Consider the following 21,929-nt stretch of genomic DNA (forward strand, 5'->3'; position numbering starts at 1 on the left):
GGGCACAGGGAAACGGTTTTGGAGAAAAAGAGTCTACATAAACCATGATTCCGGGAACTCACATGATATGGTTTAAGTAGCCCACCCCCCCACACACACAATGTGGCCCCTCTCCCACCCTGGTGTGGAGCCTCAGTTGTCTACTAGGGACCTCTGGATTTTGAAGAACCAGTATTCAGAAATATGGTGAAACAAGGAGGTCTCAGTTAACTGAATATTTGCTCATTTCATGAAGGATGGTGCTTCTGTCTCCAAGTCTGCCCACTGAAGATGTATGTGTCATGGATCCAGAAGGTCAGTCCTCTAAGCCAGACAGTCTGACTGACTTGTTGTGGAACAGCCTGGCTCAAACTACATCGGCGGCTAAACAACCTGTGCCCATTCTGCAAGAGACGAGTCTCTGAAGAGCTGGAGCTCCCTGAGGCCGCGGCAGCCCCCCGCCCCCATGTCTCTGCCCACTTCGCGTCCTCTCTGCCACCGCGGATGTCAGTGGCAGCTGTGCTGCATGGCTCGCTCTGGGCAGACTCACCCTGGGACAGGGGGCAGACTCGCCCTCACCCCAAATTCACGTGACTGCGAGTCCTGCCCAAGACCTGCTCTGACACGTGGTGGAGCTTGTTCTAAACACAAGGCATCTCCCTGGCACAACTCTCGATTCATGGGGAGTGGGCAGCCTGTGGATGAAGCCTCCAGTATTCTGGGAGGGCTTCTGCAGGGCTCTCACAGGTCCTGTTTAACTGAAGAAGTTAATCCTTTTGCCCACAGAAGCAACCTCAACAGTTTACATTTGATCAGCTTTTTCTCCCACTCTGTCTCCTTCTATCCCTTCAACACTTCTGCTCCCTTGGACTACCTCCCAGTTACGTTTCCTGCACCCAGGTCCTTGTCTCAGACTTTCTAGGGAACCCAGACTGAAGCAGATGCATACTGATCAAGACATCCAGTTTTGAATGAGAATGGATTAGCACACAGCAAGGGGCACTAGTGCAGGCTGGCAGCAGGGTGCGGAGGAAGCAGAGCAAAGCACAGACCGCTCCAGAGCTTTGCTAGCATCCTGCAAGAGAGCCACTCTCATCACCAGGCAGTCTCTCTGAGGACAGTGTGTGCCAGCGGCGACTCTTTTTCCTTGACTGCATATTGTTTCTAGGACCATTCTAGATACTGACTTCAAAAGCCTTCTAGTTGGTGATGGGCTATATGTGTAAGACTTCTTTTGTTCTCGCCTGCATGTCCGATTCCATTTCTGAAAGATGTACAGAAAGTCTTCATCATTGTGGACATGTCATTATGCTCTTTTCCCCACTCTGGCCAGGGAGCTGGGCAGAGAAGGCTGGCTCCTGAGGCCTAGCCCTGTCCTCCTGGCAGTTGGAACCCTCTGTCTGTGCCATCCCTCAGCACCATGACGGGAAGTGTGACAAGAGCATCTGTCAGAACAAAAGGTGCCCCTGTAATCTGTGAGGTCACAAGAACCCATGCTTTGGGAAAAAAGGAGAAACACATTATTTGACACTCACATGTTGGAACACAAAAGCGCAAACCATCAGGGAAGGACAAATACTTTTCTGGAAGAATTTGGCCAGTGGCATAAAGGAGAAACCCCATTCAAATCAAACATAGAGGCCCTGCTACCCAGGTCTTTTTACTGGATGAGTGAAGTGAAACCTAGTTTTTCATCAGCAAATAGTAAAAATGTAAAAAAAAAAAAATAATAATAATTCTTCAGAGAGCTCTGAAGGAGAGGAGCTAAAGTCACATCCTAAACCTGATAGAGCACTTAATTGACAAAGAACAAGAAACTAAATTTGTATTAGGAGCTAAAAAATGTTGCTTTACTGACAAGTTAATGTTTAAGACAATAAATATTTCAGATTTAATAGGAATACTTTCTTTTCCTCTCCCACTTCTAGAATAGGAGGTGATTTCATCTCAATGCATTTAAACTTCACATTGCTGGACCTCAAGAAGATTCAAGATGGCACAGGCCAGAAGGAATTATCTAATGGGAGGCTGGGACCTGGTTCTCTGTTGGACTAAGGATTCAGGTTACAGCTTAAGTGCTGTGTATGCATTCCTTTTACACCTGGAGTGACAATAAGAAATACTTGCTAATTCACCAAAAGGAAGAGTCATCCAATTGCCAATTTACTTACTTTCAACTTTTTAATTAAAGCATAATAGTTATCATTCATATACTAAACTACAAAATATAAATGTACAGTTTCATGAATTTGTGTGTGTATGTAGTGAATACTCCTACATAACCACCACAAAGATCAAAATGTACAATACTGACATCACTGTAAAAACATTCCCCATGCCTTCTGCAGTCATCACATATCCCAAGGTAACCACAGTTCTGATTTCTACCACCATCTGATAGTTCTGTCCACTGCTGAACTTCATTTACCTGGGTTTGAAGGTAAATGAAGTTCATATCTAGCTTCTTTCATGTGACATTATATCTTTTAGGATCTTAAGCATAATAGTATTCATTATTGCTACATATATAATGTATACATATATACATTTTATGTATATATTAAAATGTATCCATTTGTATCTTTATGGACTTCTGGGGTGTTTCAAGTTTTTTAAGCTATTATGAACAGTATTCTGAATACACGGTTCTTCCAGGTAGAATCTAAACATGGAATTTTGAGGTCATAGATGTTCAGTTGTCAATGTGAGGGTTCCAGTTGCTGCACATTCTTGTCAACACTTGGTTTTGTCTAAACCATTCGGTATGTGTATGTAATAATATCTCTGTATAATCTTACAGCTTTACTTTCTGTTTCCCTGATTGCTAATGACTTAAAAAAATCCTTTTAATATGTTTAGTGGTCATTTGGATATCCTCTTTTGTAAAGGGCTTGGTAAAATTCATTACCCATTTTTAATTGGTTTGTTATTATTTTGTAGGAATTGTTAATACATCTTGGATAAATGACCTATAACAGATGCTTATATTATAAATATCTTTCCCACTCTGTAGCCTGCCTTTTCATTTGTTCAATGATGTATTTGGATGAGTACATTCTTTTTACTTTTACTGAAGTCCAATTTATTTATCTTCCATTTGTGTACATAGAGAAATTAACATATAATCTTCTTTTAATGTTTGTGTCAGTTACTTTGATGGTTATATTAGCCTTAATAAAAGAAGCTTTAAAAGGTTTCACTTTTTCTATTTTACGGATGATTTTTAAAATTTTTTAGTTTCTTCCTTACATGTTTGGTAAATTTCACCACAAAGTCACCTGGTCTGGAGTTTTTGTAGGATATTTGTTGATGTTATTTAGTCATTAAGTTGTGTCCAACTCTTTGAAACCCTATGGACTGCAGCCCACCAGGCTTCCCTGTCCTTCACTACCTCCCAGAGTTTACTCAAACTCTTGTCCATTGAGTCAGTGATACCATCTCACCATCTCGTCCTCTGCCACCCCCTTCTCCTTTTGCCCTCAGTCTTTCCCAGCATCAGGGTCTTTTCCAGTGAGTCAACACTTTGTCAAGTGGCCAAAGTACTAGAGCTTCAGGTTCAGCATCAGTCCTTCCATTGAATATTCAGGGTTGATTTCCTTTGGGACTGACTGGTTTGATCTCCTTGCAGTACAAGGGATTCTCAAGAATCTTTATCAGCACCACAATTCAAAAGCATCAATTCTTTGGTGCTCAGCCTTCTTTATGGTCCAACCCTCACATGTGTACATGACTACTGGAAAAACCATATTGCCGTTGTTCAATCATCCAGTCATGTCAGACTCTTTGTAATCTTATGGACTGCAGCACAGTCTTTCCAATGAGTATTCAGGGTCAATTCCCTTTAAGATTGACTGGTTTGATCTCTTTGGTGTCCAAGGGACTCTCAGGAGTCTTCTCGAGCACCACAGTTCGAAGGCATCAATTCTTCAGCCCTCCGCCTTCTTAATGGTCCAGCTCTCATAACCATACGTGACCATTGGGAAGACCATAGCCTTGACTATACGGACCTTTGTCAGCAGAGCAATGTCTCTGCCTTTCAACACACTGGCTAGGTTTGTCCTAGCTTTCCTGCCAAGAAGTAAACATCTGATTTCACAGCTGCAGTCACCATCCACAGTGATTTTAGAACCCAAGAAGAGGAGATCTGTCACAACTTCCACCTCTTCCCCTTCTATTTGCCATGAAATAATGGGGCCAGAAGCCATGACCTTAGTTTTTTTTTTTTTTAATATTCGGTTTTAAGCCAGCTATTTCACTCTCTTCCTTCACCCTCATCAGAGCTTTGACTGTACAGACCACAGATTTGACTATATGGACCTTTGTTGGCAAAGTGATGTCTCTGCTTTTTAATATGATGTCTAGGTTTGTCATGGGATTCCTGGTGGCTCAGATGGTGGTCTGCCTGCAATGCAGGAGACCCAGGTTCGATACTTGGGTTGGGAAGATCCCCTGGAGAAGGACATGGCAACCCAATCCAGTATTCTTGCCTAGGAAATCCCATGGACAGAGGAGCCTGGCTAGCTACTGTCCATGGGGTCAACAGAATTGGACACAACTGGACAACTAGCAATCAGTCTAGGTTTGTCATAGCTTTTCCTCCAAGGAGCAAGTGTCTTTTAATTTCATGAGTGGAATCATAGCCCACGGTGATTTTGGAGTCCAGGAAAATAAAATCTGTCACCGTTTCTACTTTTCCCCCTTCTATTTGCCGTGAAGTGATGGGGCTGGCTGCCATGATCTTAGTTTATGTCATGTTGATCTTTAAAGCCAGCTTTTTCACTTTCCTCTTTCACTTTCATCAAGATACTCTTTAGTTCTTTTTTGTGCTCTGCTATAGAGAAGGCAGTGGCACCCCACTCCAGTACTCTTGCCTGGAAAATCCCATGGATGGAGGAGCCTGGTAGGCTGCGGTCCATGGGGTCGCTAAGAGTCAGACACGACTGAGCGACTTCACTTTCACTTTTCACTTTCACACATTGGAGAAGGAAATGGCAACCCACTCCAGTGTTCTTGCCTGGAGAATCCCAGGGACGGGGGAGCTTGGTGGGCTGCCGTCTATGGGATCACACAGAGTCGGACACGACTGAAGTGACTCAGCAGCATTAGAGTGGTATCATCTGCATATCTGAGGTCATTGATATTTCCCCTGGCAATCTTGATTCCAGCTTGTGCTTCATTTAGTCCAATATTTCTCATGATGTCCTCTGCATATAAGATAAATAAGCAGGCTGACAATATACAGCCTTGTTATACTCTTTTCCCAATCTTGAACCAGTCAGTTATTTCATATCTGATTCTAACTATTCCTTCTTGAGCAGGAGATAGGTAATGTGGTCTGGTATTCCCATATCTTTAAGAATTTTCCATAGTTTGTTGTGATCCACATAATCAAAGGCTTTAGTATAGTCAATGAAACATGAGTAGATGTTTTCCTAGAATTCCCTTGCTTTTTCTATGATCCAGTGGATGTTGGCAATTTGATCTCTGGTTCCTCTGCCTTTTCTAAATTCAGATCATACATCTCAGAGTTCTTGATTCACACACTGCTGAAGCCTAGCTTGAAGGATTTTGAGCATAACCTTGTTAGCCTGCGAATCAAGCACAACTGTATGATAGTTTGAACATTCTTTGGCATTGCCCTTCTCTGGGATTGGAATGAAAACTGACCTTTTGCAGTCCTGTGGCTATAGAGTTTTGAAATAATAGGTATCAAACTATTTGGATATTCTATTTCTTTTTGTGTATGTTTTGGTAAGTTTGTGTTTATTTTTTGAGAAAATCTGTCAATTTTAATTTTCAAATTGATTTTCAGAAATGTATTCAAAATGCCCTTTTCCTGCGTGTAGTTTTTTTTTTTTAATATTTGGAGGATCCCTAGTGATATCTCCTTCTACATTCATTTGACTGGTAATTGTGCCTTTTTTTCTTGGTTATCCTTTCTAAGGGCTTGGGCTTCCCCGTTAGCTCAGCCGGTAAAGAATCCACCTGCAGTGCAGGAGATCTGGGTTCGATCCCTGTGTTGGGAATATTTCCTGGAGGAGGACATGGCAGTCCACTCCAGTATTCTTGCCTGGAGAATCCCCATGGACGGAGGAGCCTGGCAGACAACAGCCCATGGGGTCACAAAGAATCAGACATGACTGAGTGACTAAACACCGCACAGCACACTAGGGGCTTATCAATTTATGAGTTTATCAAAGAACCAATTTGTGACTTTATTGTATTTTTTCCTACTTATATCTACTTTCTATGTTACCAACTTCTATTTTAATCTTAATTATTTCTTTCCCTCTGTTTTCCTAAGGTGAAATTTGTCATTCTTCTTTGATTTATATCATTTATTTTCAGGTTTTCTAGTTATGAATTCAGATAAAAATTTTCCTTTACTTGATACACATCTCGTAAGTTTTGTTATATTTTAAAAATATTCCATTCAAAATGTTATCTACCTCCTACTATTATTTCTTATTTCACCCACAGACTATTTCAAAGTATATTGCTTAGTTTTCAAACATGTGGGAATCTTCTGGCTTTCTTTTTATTATTGATTTGTTTTAAATTCACAATGGTCAGACCACATATTCTATATGATTTTTATCTTTCAAAATTTTTTAGATGTACCTTATGGCCAGCATATAATATACTGGTAACTATTCCATGTGTACTTGGAAAGAGTGTATATTTTGAAAGTTTAGATGCAGTGTTCTATATATTCTACTGAAATTTCCATTAACCTTATTTCTATTTAGATTGTTTTATCAGCTGCTGACAGGCAGATTAAAATTTCTAGCTATGATTATGGGTTTTTCTATTTCTATTTGTTCTGCTTTATATCTTAGTTTTATTTTTCATTTGTTATTGAATGTATCCCAATCTAGGATTGTTATATCTACCAGTTGTATGGTTTTATAATTCTGAAATAACCCTTTTTATCTGTGGTAACACTTCTTTAACATCTACATTCCTCTGATAATAGCATAGCTGCACCAACTTGTTCTGGTAAACATTATATGATATGTTTATTTAAATTTGCTCACATATCATCTTTTTGTATCCTTACATTTAAGGTATATCTGATTTAAGCAATATATATAGCTGTTGTTCAAAATCCAGTGTGACAATATTTGCTTTTAATTGGAGTATTTATCAGTTATATCCCCAGTCTTCATGTTATTCTATATTTCACCCTACCTTGGTAAATCATCTCATTGTGAATATATCTTGTTTGCATTATCCTAATATGAGTGTCTTCTGATATACGAGAAGAGAGAATTATCTAAAAATGAGGACACATGGAAAGCCAAAAAAACCAGAGAATGGAAAACTGGGTCCTTGTGACACATACCGAGTCCCTATATTAGGTTTATGATACCTATTTAGCTCATAACTAAGTTACAGCTGAAGCCAGAGCTCCAGAGCCTGCGCATTTACTGTATGCACCATATTAGGTAGGACATGGTCTTTCTCTCTTTGCTAGATAATAGTATTGAGTGTTTACTTGTGTGTTAGGCACTGTTCTAAGAACTTCACATGTATCTTCTCATTCAACTCTCATATTAACCCTAGGAGGTACCATTTTATTCCCATTTCACAGATTTTTTTTAAAGTTAAGTTTTAAAATGATAAATACAGAATTTGTTACAAATCACATGGTTGATGAATTCCAGAGCTGAGATTCAAACACAGGAAATTTGACTGACGTGGCTTAGCTATTAAAGGACTCACCCTTTGGCCTTTCCGAGTAGCCCTGTCTTAAATGTTAGCTGCTCAGTCATGTCTGACGCTTTGCGACCCCATGGACTGTAGCCCGCCAGGCTCCTCCGTCCATGGAATTCTCCAGGAAAGAATATTGGAGTGGGTTGCCATTTCCTTCTCCAGGGGATCTTCTTGACCCAGGGATTGAACCTGGGTCTCCTGCATTGCAGGCAGATACTTTACAGTCTAAGCTACCACCGCAGGTTGTTTTATATGGAAAGAAAAACCAGGATCTCTTTAGATTTAGGCCTAACATATACAACCTATTTATGTTGCCAAATGCTATCTTATAAAATGTCTACTTTATTAATAATTACCGATGGTCTGTCTTTTTCATTGTTCTTATCTAAAATATTATTTCTGAAATTTCCATTTTTGCTTTTCTATGTCCTCTAAGTAAAATTTCTAAGTTACTTACAAATTTCTAAGTGTCCTTAAATGTTTTATGGGTCTTCGTAGCATATTTTATTTAAAAATATGGATTGTAGCTTTTTGCCGTGTGTGGCAGAATTCAGGGAGAGATGAAAATATATGAACCTGAATTGGTAATCTTACATCTTATTTCGATTGGATACTGTTCTCTTTCTTGCCAAAGAAATGTTGACAGTTTGGATTTATAACAACGCATTCAGAAACCTTGAGGTTTTATCACAGAAAATAATGTATCATTAGGCACTCTGAAAGGATAATGAGGCATTTACTACTTCTTGCTCATTTTGGTAAAGGTTTCTAGAAATAAACATTAATTCATATGGACTTGACATATGGATCATTCACGAAGTGAGCATAGACTGCACAATATAGTTAGCTGCTTGAATTATTTCTCCATAAATTATTCATGCTTCTAATTTATCTAACCATTTTTCCTCTCTTACTGTATCTGGATTTTCCTCATTTCCACAAGACAGGAGTACATTAGCATCAACAGGGAGAAATTTAACCAAAACAAAAAAAAATTAAATGGTTGACCAAAGAAGCCATGGTGAAAATAAATCAGGGTGAAGTCCTAGGAAAGAGAGCTATCTCCCTCAGGAGAAACACTCCAATTTCAGATCTCAGTTTCTCTCAGGAACTTGAATACTTCATTCTTAATGAGATAATAAGTAACGTGACAGGTACTGTAATTCCACCTAGAGCTATGTTCGATGATCAGTGGAATAAAGCTCATATCTGGTTGCTGCGGTCAGTAAGCAGATTCCCTGAGAATACTCATTGCGCGTGGTAAGCCTAACACATCTGTAAAGGATCCTCAGCATGTTAATGGGATCCAGGTCACAGAGCTCTTGGCACCCAATCGTTGCAAATTATGTGATTTATACAACTTGCAAGTACTGTTTCCTTATTAATACTGCAACATTACTTTCACCGTTGATTACTTATAAATCTCAAAAAAAAAAAAATTCAGAGCAACTGATTGACCTGTTGGCATTAGCATTTATTTGGCTAAAATATACATCATTAAAAATTCAATGTTTCTGCTAACATCACAACTCCCAATCTGGTCTTCACTCCTGTAAGCCTATTGCAACCCACTTATACCATTCCAAGAGACAGATGTAGAAGAGACCATATCATTCTAAGTGAATGCAGAGGAGAAGAGCTTACTTTGGTGGGGGAATCACATGAGTGATGAGGAGCAGTGAAGGGTGAAAACGATAAAGCCAGTTTGGAGTCAATTTGGATGTTGCTCCTGGTGGGGCAAGAGAAATCCCCAGTGGCCTCTGAATAGGGCTTGATCTGACCCCAGCTGCAGTCCATGGGGCTGCAAAGAGCTGGACATGACTGAGGCAACTGAGCACGTGTGCATGCATGTTCTTTGGAAAGAACAATTCAGATGTAATAAACACGTAGACTGGATCACATGGGAAGAGGAGAAGTTGGACTTAAGAGAGATGCTATTCACAAAGCCCTATCACAGGCCAGGTAAGAAGATATGATACCTTGGCTAGCTGTAGCTATTATAATGGAGAAGGGCATACAGGTAAAAACCTCATGAGACAGAGAAAGAATGAGAATTTACACTGACTTCTCAGGTGATGAGGCATCAAAGACAAATCTAAGGCTTGGATGCCTGACAAAACAAGGATGCCATTTTAAGACATAGAGAATCCAAGAAGATGAGGTTTAGAGGTTCACAAGAGTAACTATTTGCATACACACAATAACCTTGATGGGCAAGACATACAAATGGACATGTCCTGTAGGCAGCAGACATGAGGACCCCAAGGTCAGAAATGGAGCTAGGCCTTTAGAGACATCCTAAAGAGGGGATATTTAAAGTCACCAGGTTGGATGAGATTGTTGAGGCTGGTAGAAACCAGCAGAGGATAATCAAGGCAGAAATCTGAAGACCTCCAGCAACAAAGGGCAGGAAGAGAAATCAGAGGGGAGAAAAATATAAGAGGTTGCCATACACAAGCGCTTCCCTGGTGGCCTAGAAGGTAAAGAATCCACCTGCAATGTGGGAGGCCTGGGCTCAATCCCTGGGTCAGGAAGATCTCCTGGAGAAGGGAACAGCCACCCACTCCAGTATTCTCGCCTGCAGAATTCCATGGACAGAGGAGCCTGGTGGGCTACAGACCATGGGGTTGCAAAGAGTCAGACACGACTGAGTGACTTTCACTATATATATATATGTGTGTGTGTGTGTGTATATGTACACACACACACACACACACACACACATATATATATATAAAGAGTGGGGTACCACGGATAGTAAAATGTCTTTGAAGGCAGATGAGACAGCATTCCAAAACCGTCAAGTGCTCTGTTGGGAATGTAAAGTGGTTCAACTGCTTTGGAAAACATTTTGCTGGTTCCTCAAAAAGTTAAACATAGAATTACCATATGACCTAGCAATCGTATTCCTACTTCTAGGTATAAACTCAGAAGGACTGAACACTAGTACTGAAATGCATGTGCCTGCATGTTTGTAGCAGCACTATTCACAATAGTCAAAAGGTGGAAACAGCCTAAATGGCCATTGACGGATAAACAAATGGTGATGGATCCAAACAGACTACTTTCAGTCAGTCCTAAAAATAACTACTGTGATCATACATGCTACTGCATGAATGAACCTTGAAGGAATTATGCTAAGAGGAAGCAACCAGTCAAAAAAGACCACATTTTATATGATTATATTTATATGAAATATCCTGAATGAGTAAATTCTCAGAAACAGAATGCAGACCAGTTTTTTCCATGGACTAGGGGAATCAAATGCTTACCAAGTATGAAGGCTTTTTTTTTTTTTTTTTTTGCAGGGGGCAGCAGGTAATAAAATATCTTGGAACCAGCGGTGGTGGTTGTATAACATCCTGAATATATTAAATGCCACTGATATACTCAAGCTAAATTGGTCAATTTTAGAAGAGTTTCACCTCAATAAAATAACAATTAAAATAAGTTGCCAAATGCTTTAGAGAATTCTGAAGGGCTGAGGGCCTAGGACTAAGAAAAAGTTTTATGCAACCAGGTTTTCTCTTTCCATGATCTTCAAGTGAGAGTAAATTTCAGCAAAATGTTGAAGGCAGGAGCCCCATCCTGGAGTATTAATATGTGAGTCTGTGGTGGAATAGAGATGGTGAGTGAAGACTTTGCTTCCAGGGAGACTGGTGAAGGGAAGGGCAGTGATAAGGGAGTTGCCCTATGGAAATCTGTTTCAACCTGGAGAGATGTGAGCGTGTTTGAAGGGAGAAGGGAGGATTCGGAGAGGAATAAACAACTGAAGGTGTAAAACAGGGAAGCACTTGATAACACAGAAACTGAAAGGAGCAGGTTCAAGGGCACCAGTGAAGGGTCAGAAAGAGAAGGAAGAGTTGCAGTTCTTCTGAGAGGGGAGGGGAAGACTGGAGGTGCACAGGGGTGGAACCCAGTTCAGTTCAGTTCAGTTGCTCAGTCGTGTCCAACTCTTTGCGACCCCATGAATCGCACCACGCTAGGCCTCCCTGTCTATCACCAACTTTTGGAGTTTACTCAAACTCACGTTCATCGAGTCAGTGATGCCCTCCAGCCATCTCATCCTCTGTCACCCCCTTCTCCTCCTGCCCTCAATCCCTCCAAGCATCAGGGTCTTTTCCAATGAGTAAACTCTTCACACGAGGTGGACAAAGTATTGGAGTTTCAGCTTCAGCATCAGTCCTTCCAATGAACACCCAGGACTGATCTCCTTTAGGATGGACTGGTTGGATCTCCTTGCAGTCCAAGGGACTCTCAAGAGTCTTCTCCAACACCATGGTTCAAAAGCATCAATTTTTTTGGTGCTCAGCTTTCTTCACAGTCCAACTCTCACATCCATACATGACCACTGGAAAAACCATAGCCTTGACTAGATGGACCTTTGTTGGCAAAGTAATGTCTCTGCTTTTTAATACGCTATCTAGGTTGGTCATAACTTTCCTTCCAAGGAGTAAGCATCTTTTAATTTCATGGCTGCAGTCACCATCTGCAGCAATTTTGGAGCCCCCAAAAATAAAGTCTGACACTGTTTCCACTGTTTCCCCATCTATTTGCTATGAAGCGATGGACCAGATGCCATGATCTTAGTTTTCTGAATGTTGAGCTTTAAGCCAACTTTTTCACTCTCCTCTTTCACTTTCATCAAGAGAAAAGATTTCTTCATCTTAGAAGAAATGGAGTAGCCATCATGGTCAACAAGAGTCCGAAATGCAGTACTTGGATGCAATCTCAAAAATGACAGAATGATCTCTGTTTGTTTCCAAGGCAAACCATTCAGTATCACAGTAATCCAAGCCTATGCCCCAAACAGTAATGCTGAAGAAGCTGAAGTTGAACGGTTCTATGAAGACCTACAAGACCTTTTAGAACTAACACCCAAAAAAGATGTCCTTTTCATTATAGGGGACTGTAATGCAAAAGTAGGAAGTCAAGAAACACCTGGAGTAACAGGCAAATTTGGCCTTGGAGTACGGAATGAAGCAGGGCTAAGGCTAATAGAGTTTTGCCAAGAGAACTCACTGGTCATAGCAAACACCCTCTTCCAACAACACAAGAGAAGACTCTATACATGGACCTCACCAGATGGTCAACACCAAAATCAGATTGAGTATATTCTTTGCAGCCAAAGATGGAGAAGCTCTATACAATCAGCAAAAACAAGACCAGGAGCTGATTGTGGCTCAGATCATGAACTCCTTATTGCAAAATTCAGACTTAAATGGAAGAAAGTAGGGAAGACCACTAGACCATTCAGGTATGACCTAAATCAAATCCCTTATGACTATACAGTGGAAGTGAGAAATAGATTTAAGGGACTAGATCTGATAGAGTGCCTGATGAACTATGGATGGAAGTTCATGACATTGTACAAGAGACAGGGATCAAGACCATTCCCATGGAAAAGAAATGCAAAAAGGCAAAATGGTTGCCTGAGGAGGCCTTACAAATAGCTGTGAAAAGAAGAGAAGTGAAAAGCAAAGGATAAAGGGAAAGATATTCCCATTTGAATGCAGAGTTCCAAAGAATAGCAAGGAGAGATAAGAAAGCCTTCCTCAGCAATCAATGCAAAGAAATAGAGGAAAACAACAGAATGGGAAAGACTAGAGATCTCTTTAAGAAAATTAGAGATACCAAGGAAACATTTCATGCAAAGATGGGTTCGATAAAGGACAGAAATGGTATGGACCTAACAGAAGCAGAAGATATTAAGAAGAGGTGGCAAGAATACACAGAAGAACTGTACAAAAAAGATCTTCACAACCCAGATAATCACGATGGTGTGATCACTCACCTAGAGCCAGACATCCTAGAATGTGAAGTCAAGTGGGCCTTAGAAAGCATCACTACGAACAAAGCTAGTGGAGGTGATGGAATTCCAGTTGAGCTATTTCAAATCCTGAAAGATGATGCTGTGAAAGTGCTGCACTCAATATGCCAGCAAATTTGGAAAACTCAGCAGTGGCCACAGGACTGGAAAACGTCAGTTTTCATTCCAATCCCAAAGAAAGGCAATGCCAAAGAATGCTCAAACTACCGCACAATTGCACTCATCTCACATGCTAGTAAAGTAATGCTCAAAATTCTCCAAGCCAGGCTTCAGCAATACGTGAACCATGAACTTCGAGATGTTCAAGCTGGTTTTAGAAAAGGCAGAGGAACCAGAGATCAAATTGCCAACATCTGCTGGATCACTGAAAAAGCAAGAGAGTTCCAGAAAAACAACTATTTCTGCTTTATTGACTATGCCAAAGCCTTTGAGTGTAGATCACAATAAACTGTGGAAAATTCTGAAAGAGATGGGAATACCAGACCACCTGACCTACCTCTTGAGAAATCTATATGCAGGTCAGGAAGCAACAGTTAGAACTGGACATGGAACAACAGACTGGTTCCAAATAGGAAAAGGAGTACGTCAAGGCTGTATATTGTCACCCTGCTTATTTAACTTATATGCAGAGTACATCATGAGAAATGCTGGGCTGGAAGAAGCACAAGCAGGAATCAAGATTGCCGGGAGAAATATCAATAACCTCAGATATGCAGATGACGCCACCCTGATGGCAGAAAGTGAAGAGGAACTAAAAAGCCTCTTGATGAAAGTGAAAGAGGAGAGTGAAAAAGTTGGCTTAAACCTCAACATTCAGAAAACTAAGACCATGGCATCTGGTCCCATCACTTCATGGCAAATAGAGGTGGAATAGGGAATCACAAAAGCTCAGACTGGATGGCATAAACGTCACAGCAGGAAGAAATGAAGGGCCAGCTGCAGAAAAGAGCTGGCATTGGGGTTGGGCCTACTGCTTAAGGTAAATGGAAGTCTTGGAGTGGTGCTCAAGTGATGAGCAATAAATTAAGTATGAAAAATCACAGAGTAGCAATAAAGGCAGGGACCTGTAGAGGGGAAGTTGCTGCAGTTCCATGATCATGAATGTCTCATCAACCAAGTCTTTTCACATCATGCCATTCTGTTATCCAGAATTTTTTTGGCCTATAGATGGGGCTAATTAATTGCCTAATTAATTTTAGTACATTGTTGTAGGTACTTGAGTCGCTTTTGAATCTCGAGTCTATCATCCAGTTAGGACCCCAGAGCTGTGATAGTTACAAATTAAAAATCATGTCTTTATATCTGCATCTCCACCATTGGGATGAACACAATCAGTGAGGGCCATGCAGAAGCCATTCTTTAGGCTGACACAGATTATTTTTCAGGTCTTTTAGATGCAGCTATTCAATCTGAATCTACTAATATCCAGTGATAATATTCAGCTCATATTTCTCTATCTTGACAAAAAAGGATAAAATATTTTGATAAATGCTTTTTGAACAGTCTGAGTACAAAGCAAGGCTCTGAAATATTCCAGTTGTATAACCGTGGGCAAGTCACATATCTTTTCCACGTCTTACTCTATTCATCTGTAAAATGAAGATAATAGTACCTATTTCATAGGTTGCTGTAATGATTAAATGACTTAATGTAAGAAATATGCTTAGAGAGGTGCCTGGCACAGAATTTGAGCTAAATAAATGTTGGCTATGATCAGCATTATTAACGTTAATATTCACTCCATCTCTGGCATTTGTTTAGTTATTCAGTAAGTATTTATTCAGTGCCTGGTATTATATTACGTGCTAGATTCATAGCAATGAACAATTCAGTCACAGTCCCTACCCTAATGGAAGCATATAATTTTACTTTACCTAGTAAACCAATGCTAAAATTGTAAGATTTATGTAGAATTTATATATATATTTATATATATATGTAAGGGGACTTTCCAGGGTTTTTTGCATTTATTTTTCTTCAATTCGGTTTCTGGGTGGTTTTTTTTTTCTTTTTTTCTGTGTAGAAAAAATTATGATCCAAAGACCTGAATGAAAGAGGAAATCACAACAAAACCAGGTAAATAAGACTGATGATCATGCTGTTAAGGGGTAGGCTTTTCTAACAAGGTCCAAATTGAATAAGAGACAAATAAAAAAGCAGTCAAGCCTCAATTATCTGCATTAACTGGGGTTTGTGAGAATGGACAGTGAAAGGAAAAAGATAATGCATCCTGATTTGCTGTCTTAAATCTCATGGCAGAGGTTAAAAAAAAAAAGAAAGAAAAACAGTAGCAAACAGGGGCATTTGGAATGTCAGTGATGACGGATAGGGGCGGTCTCTGGGAAAAGCCTAGTTATAGTTATTCGAACTGTTCTTTGGGTCTCTTGGAAAACTACCATTGTTTATAGCTTTTTAACTTCAAAGGAAAGGAGCTGTAAAAAGTTGTTGTCAACAGAAGTCCAATTTGCTTGATATGATGAAGGGGTTGGTTGACAATGCACACCTTTTGTCAAAAGGATTTGTCACACAAAGATAGGAAATTGAAGGAACCATCTTATTTCCATAAAAGACTGGGAGGCAGGAGAAACCATGTAGACAAAAAGGGAAGGGGAAGCCCCCTCTTGAACCTCAGGTTCAGTTTCCTCTTATGGGTGGAAGAGACAAGGAACAGTGAGGAAGACTATAACCTCCCATTCTGAACGGGGAGAAGGTGGAGGGAAAGCACTGGGGTCAATGGAGTTAGAGCAATGTGCTCAGGTCACTGAAGGTTGCTTCTAACCCAGGAGGATATTTTTGAACTGTTGCTTCAAAGACAGTCTCACGTTTTTGAACCCCACTGGCCTTGAGTAGCCCTCTAATATTTGCATTTCTCTATCCCCTAGGGAGGCTCTTTCTCCATTTAAAGATCTCTCCAACTGCCTATGTTCATCAGTATTTGGAGACTGGCAATTGTAAGAGTGTTAAGAGGCCATCTTTGTTAGCATTTGAAATTTCTTTGCCCATGTGTAAGTCTATTGATAAGTCAAATTCTGAAACTGTATATGGGGTATTATTTAAAGTACTCTTTTGATATTTTATCTTTCTTTGTATGATAGAGAAAGAAAAGCAAGTGTTACCAAAATCTATTTCCTGTAAAAAAATTACTATGATGACCACATACACACAGTATTTGCTTTTTGATTGTTGGTATTTCTTGCCTTATTAGAAAGAAGCAATCCAGCAAATAAACATATCTGCCCTTGTTGTGGACCCTACTAGAATGTAGGCACTCCTGTTGTTGTTCTGTATTATTATCACAAATTATTATTTTTATTTTTATGTTGCACCCCCAGGGGGCATGAGCTAGAGGGTTTCTACTTCTGTTAACAGTAATAGAAACAAGACAAAATAAGCCCTGAGGAGGTTGGGCCCTGACCGCAGGTTCAAAGTGCTTCCTGTTTGTGTCATAGCTTTAGACTAGACTTGGCTTTGTCTGAACAAGCAATTGAGTTGAGGATCAAACAGCATCAAAGTGTGGCCTAGAGGAGCTGCCACTCTGGCATCTACCACAGATCAGTCCCAGCCCACAGAAACCAGCATGGGCAGGGAGGATATGGTTGGCTAGAGCTGTAATGCTCTGCTTTGTTTTGTTTTTTCCAGGTGCTCAGGATTCTCCCTTAAAAGTGTGGATGAAGACCATGTAATTTAATTAACCCATGTGCTTGGCTAAGGGAGACTGAATAAGTAATACATCCTTCAATGTTCCTTTGCTACTGAATTTTTTAAGTATTCAGACCAAAGAACTAAATGGAGACAATCCATGGTCTATATCAACGACTGTGTCCTCCTATCATTGAAAATTTGCTTGTTTCAATCAGAATTGAGAACCAGACTTCTACAGAGGAGCTTATGAGACATTTACATTTGAAAATCTTGTGCTATTTTCATGCAGTTATATTTCCAAAAGTTTTATTCACAAGGAAAGTTTTTTAAAAGTGTCATGACAACACAGGGCTACAACTACCAAAAATTTCCTTGGGATATTCAGTTAGTTTTACATGACTTTTAAAATTTCTAATCAGTTTGAAATTTGCCAACATCAATTCATCTCCAAAAAGAGCAGCCATGCCAATTGGCAAAGACCATGGTGATTAGATATCTCCATGTGCCAGACAAGAGGGGAGCTTAAACAAGAGATTAACACCCCAATATTTACACTTAGAATTCACTTGTAGTTCATTTATGGTAATAATAAAAGATAGGAGGCTAATATCTGAGAGACTAGAAAATTTCTTTCCAGTGATTCTACATACCGTTTACTTGCAAATCCCCAAGCGGCTGTTGGAACGCTAGCTGTGGGTCGAACACTGGACCTAGGGAATCACTGTGAATTTGAAGTTGAGGTGCCTCCTGAATTGCTCTACCACCTGAGGATGACATCTTGACTTTGTTTCCTGACTCATAAAACAAGAATAACACCATTGCTTCAAGCCTTGGTTGTGAGTATCAAATCTATATAACATATGTGGAAATAGTTTTAAATTATAATTTTAAGAGTATAAATCTAAGACATTCTCCCTGGACTCTAGGACTATAAAAATCAATGAGATAAGTTTGAAACAAAGGAACTCAGGGTCTAAGAGACATTTACACTTGGAAACCTTGTGCTGGGAGCAGGGAGGTGGTTGGCAGAGTGAAGATGGCAGAGTAGGAAGGCATGGGGTTAGCGTATCTCTACAACCAGGGCACCTACTAGGTGCGGGTGGGATCCTTGGACACCTAAGAGGATAGGAGGAACCCCTGTATGATCAGGTAGGACATGGGAGAGAAGGAGGGAGGGAAGAAAAGTGGAGGTGGGACGGGACCCCCAGAAGGGGTCTCGGGGAGGAGAGAGGAGAGGAGAGAGGTCCATATGTTTGAAGGGCCCCCTCAAGGCATGGGGACTGGTGGGAATGTGAGGGGTGTTTGCAGGATGGGGGGTTGGGGGAGTTTTGCTTAGTTGTGTATTCATTTTTTATTTTCTAGCCATGCTTTAATTTTCCTGTGTCATTTCACAGTCTTTACAGGAGAATAGAAAAGCACTAGTTCTGTTCCAAATGTCAGCATTACTAAGTTAGCAGGGACTATGTAGAATCAGAAGGCCCAGACCCAACTCCCAGTTCTGCCACTTGCTGACAGATAGGACATTGGCTAAATTAGTCAGCATCTCTGAGCCTGGGCTACTTCTGTAACTGCAAAGAAGGAACCAGATCATCAATGGCACAGGCTGGCTATGAAGATCAGAAGAAGAGGCACTTGTGAGAACATCTAAGAACATCCTGACATGTGGTAGGCCCCCAGGGAGTGTCCCCTTCCATTTCTCCTTCAAAATATATAAATATTTCAGCAGAATTCCATGGCAGCCCTGTCTCACTGATAGCACTTAAAACCCAGCTAATCTACATCGAGATGTGCTACAATTGTAAAATACATATTGCATTTCAAAGATTCAGTGTAAAAAGAATGTAAAAAATTATTAATAATATTCAAGCCATTACTTATTGAAATACCTTAGATAAATTATAATATGTAATGGGTTTTATATAGGTTACAATAAATTTATATATATATAATACATATGTACACACACTTCAAAGGTATATCTATATAGGTATGGAGAGTATCTATCTGTCTCTATGTATACATATATATGTATGTATATATATATATGTATATATGTTATATATGTAGAGATATAGAGGTATATTTACATGTGTGTGTATATATATGTAGAAAGAGAAATAAAGATATACTGTAGCAATGGAGAGTATCTGTATACAGATATAGATACATAGAGATATATCTATATAGAGACTATATCTACATTTATGAAATTTAACCTAATATATATATTTGGTGTGTGTATGTGTGTGTATTCTATTGGACCACACTGCTGTGCAACATAAAATCTTGAGTCGTCACAAGCCAATGAAGCTACTTCTCGTTATCTAGACTTTCTATGGGATCAGTTACTTTTCCCCAAGCATTTCAATTAAAATTAATCTTCAGAATATAGTTTTCTTAGATTCTGATCCACAAAGCAATCTGTTATCTACTTAAATTAATGAATCGAAGGATGTCTTTTATCTATATTTGAATAGTATCCTGGAGCTAAGAATCATAAACATAACAATTTAGTCGTGTGTCAAAATGTAACAGCCTAATACCCTATTCTAGGCCCAATTCTTGGATCTGTACCATAATTTTAAAGCTATATATTTTCCCCAATTTGGGTGACAGTTAAATGGATACTAATTTTCCTTAATAGTAGCTGGGGAGGTGTTTGCCTTGAACAGTGGTACTTTGCAGGTTTTTGAAGTTATCACACTTGTTAAATCAGAGTATATTAAGTATCTACAGCTCTAACTCCTCATTTCTTTATGGCCACAGTAAATGCACAGATTGGTTCTTCACCATGGTGGCTGTAAAACATACTTCATGGGAGCAAGATCGATACCATTGTCCAACTCAACAGACTCCAAGTCCTTCCCAGTCAGTGTGATATGTCAGTGTGATAACATCTGGAGACAAGACTATTACTTTTACTATAAGTTAATCACTCCCATTCTCAGAGATGCTTTAAACTAATGAAGTCAAGTTGCATGGATGCAGTGTGACAGGTACTTTAGAGGTTACATGATATCAAAGCCAAAATAGAGAAGATTCAAATGGTTGGCCAGGGACAATAAAAACTAGAGTTTATCTCAGTAACAAAAGTGCAAAATATATTTGTTTAGAAAGTGTGAGATTAGGAAAATGGAAAAAAAATATGAATCAATGACAGCAACTTACTGGATTCTTCAGTTAAGAATAAACACTTTGTGACTGAGAATCCTCTGCTAGCACTGGGTTAGGTACAGTATGTATTTTTATACTTTCACGTAGAAGCCCCACTGAGCTTCTACTAGGCCAGGGTATCACTGTATGGATGAGAAAACCAAAACCCAAAGGAGCTAGGTGACTTTTCAGTGCCATATGTCTGGTAAGCAACATGAGTGTGATTAAATCCCAATCTGAAGTCATCTCAGGTCCCCGTTAATGTCATCCACAGTGATTCAGCTAAGTGTCGCAGAGCACACGCACGGGCAGAACAGACAGGCTCTCAGCCGCTGCTTCTGAGCCTCTGGACCACCATTCTAAGAGGTACTTCTCAAAGGAGCCCTAAGACTCTGCAAAGCAGTGGGTATAAAAGGTGTGAACCCCCAGAGGTCAAGGTACATAATTAACAGCAATATTAATACTGGCTTGTGATCAGTTGATGACATAATTTGTCATTTTAAACACTAAAAATAAAAACAACTCTTTCTCGCAAGTTGTTCCTTCCTCTAATTGCTCCTTTAATTTTACATTTTTTTGGAACTATTTCCATCATAATTCTTGGAACTGGATTAGGAGCCAAACTTGTGTCTTATAAATTGCATGTTTATGGTGGTAATGATTAAACATGGTAAATAAGCCTTGAATTTTGCCTTTTCAATTTCTGTCATAACTTTCTGTTTATCTTTTTTTTAACAGGGATTTTTAAAATGACCACAAAAAGGGGGAAATAGTTTTTATTTTCATTTAATTTAAGCAACTTAAGAGACCAGTTTTCCTTTACTGAAGATACCAAGCATTGACTTCCAGTTAAGAAGTCTAAATTGTTTAATTAACTTCAACATACTGCCAAGCCTTTTGATGTTTGTTAAGTAAGCCCACAGGAATAAAGAATCGTCTCTTGAAAGTTTAGTCAGTGTTTGACATAAAGTGGGCAGCTGAGGAGTGGGAGTGGTGAAAATTTAAGTTCATTTATCATCTTGAATTCTCTAGGTTGTAGAAGTGATAGCATTTGGTCATTTTGGAACAGGGGAAGGAATGGGTTTTCTGACTTTGCTTGGCTCATTCATTGTGCATGCATTACAGTCTGACTCTGATGATATGACGAGGAGGAATAACAGGTTTTTTCATGGCATGCACTTTGTGCCTGGCACTGCTCTAAATACTTTGCATATACTTATTCATTTAATCCTCACAACGGTTCTATGAAGTTGATACTATTATAAGCCCATTCTACAGCTGAGGGACCTGGAGCAGAGATGCAAGCCTGGAACTGGGAACCATGACAAGGCTTCCAGCTCCAGGGCAGTGTTCCCAGCCTCCCTGCATGGAAGTCAGGGCCCTGAGTTCAGGAGCTCGGGAGTGATGTGAAAACAAACACAGATAAATGAGACAGTTAGAGTTTAATGCTATGATGGGGGAGAGGCAGGCAGGGCTCTCTGAAGAGCATGGAGGAAAAGTCACTATACTAGCCGGGGAGACAGAGAGGTGTCCCTGAAGAAGGGAAATCTTGGCAGGTTCAGAAGCTTCAGAAGAGTTAGCCCTGCCGACTGGCACTGGCCATGGAGCA

The 21,929-nt window shown here is 39.8% G+C and overlaps 1 protein-coding gene and 1 long non-coding RNA gene across 11 annotated transcripts in view; one reads left to right on the top strand and one right to left on the bottom strand.

Moving 5' to 3' along the window:
• CDH13 (cadherin 13) overlaps positions 1 to 21,929 on the bottom strand; it is a 980,082-nt gene that overhangs the window by 592,277 nt on the left and 365,876 nt on the right. The window lies entirely within an intron of this gene.
• On the top strand, positions 1,912 to 18,039 carry LOC110131071 (uncharacterized). The gene is made up of 3 exons (XR_011482284.1): positions 1,912 to 2,741; positions 17,165 to 17,248; positions 17,840 to 18,039. It is a non-coding gene; the product is annotated as an uncharacterized lncRNA (long non-coding RNA).

The sequence above is a fragment of the Odocoileus virginianus genome, chromosome 20 (genome assembly GCF_023699985.2).
Source record: "Odocoileus virginianus isolate 20LAN1187 ecotype Illinois chromosome 20, Ovbor_1.2, whole genome shotgun sequence".
In the NCBI taxonomy this organism is placed as follows: Eukaryota; Metazoa; Chordata; class Mammalia; order Artiodactyla; family Cervidae; genus Odocoileus; species Odocoileus virginianus.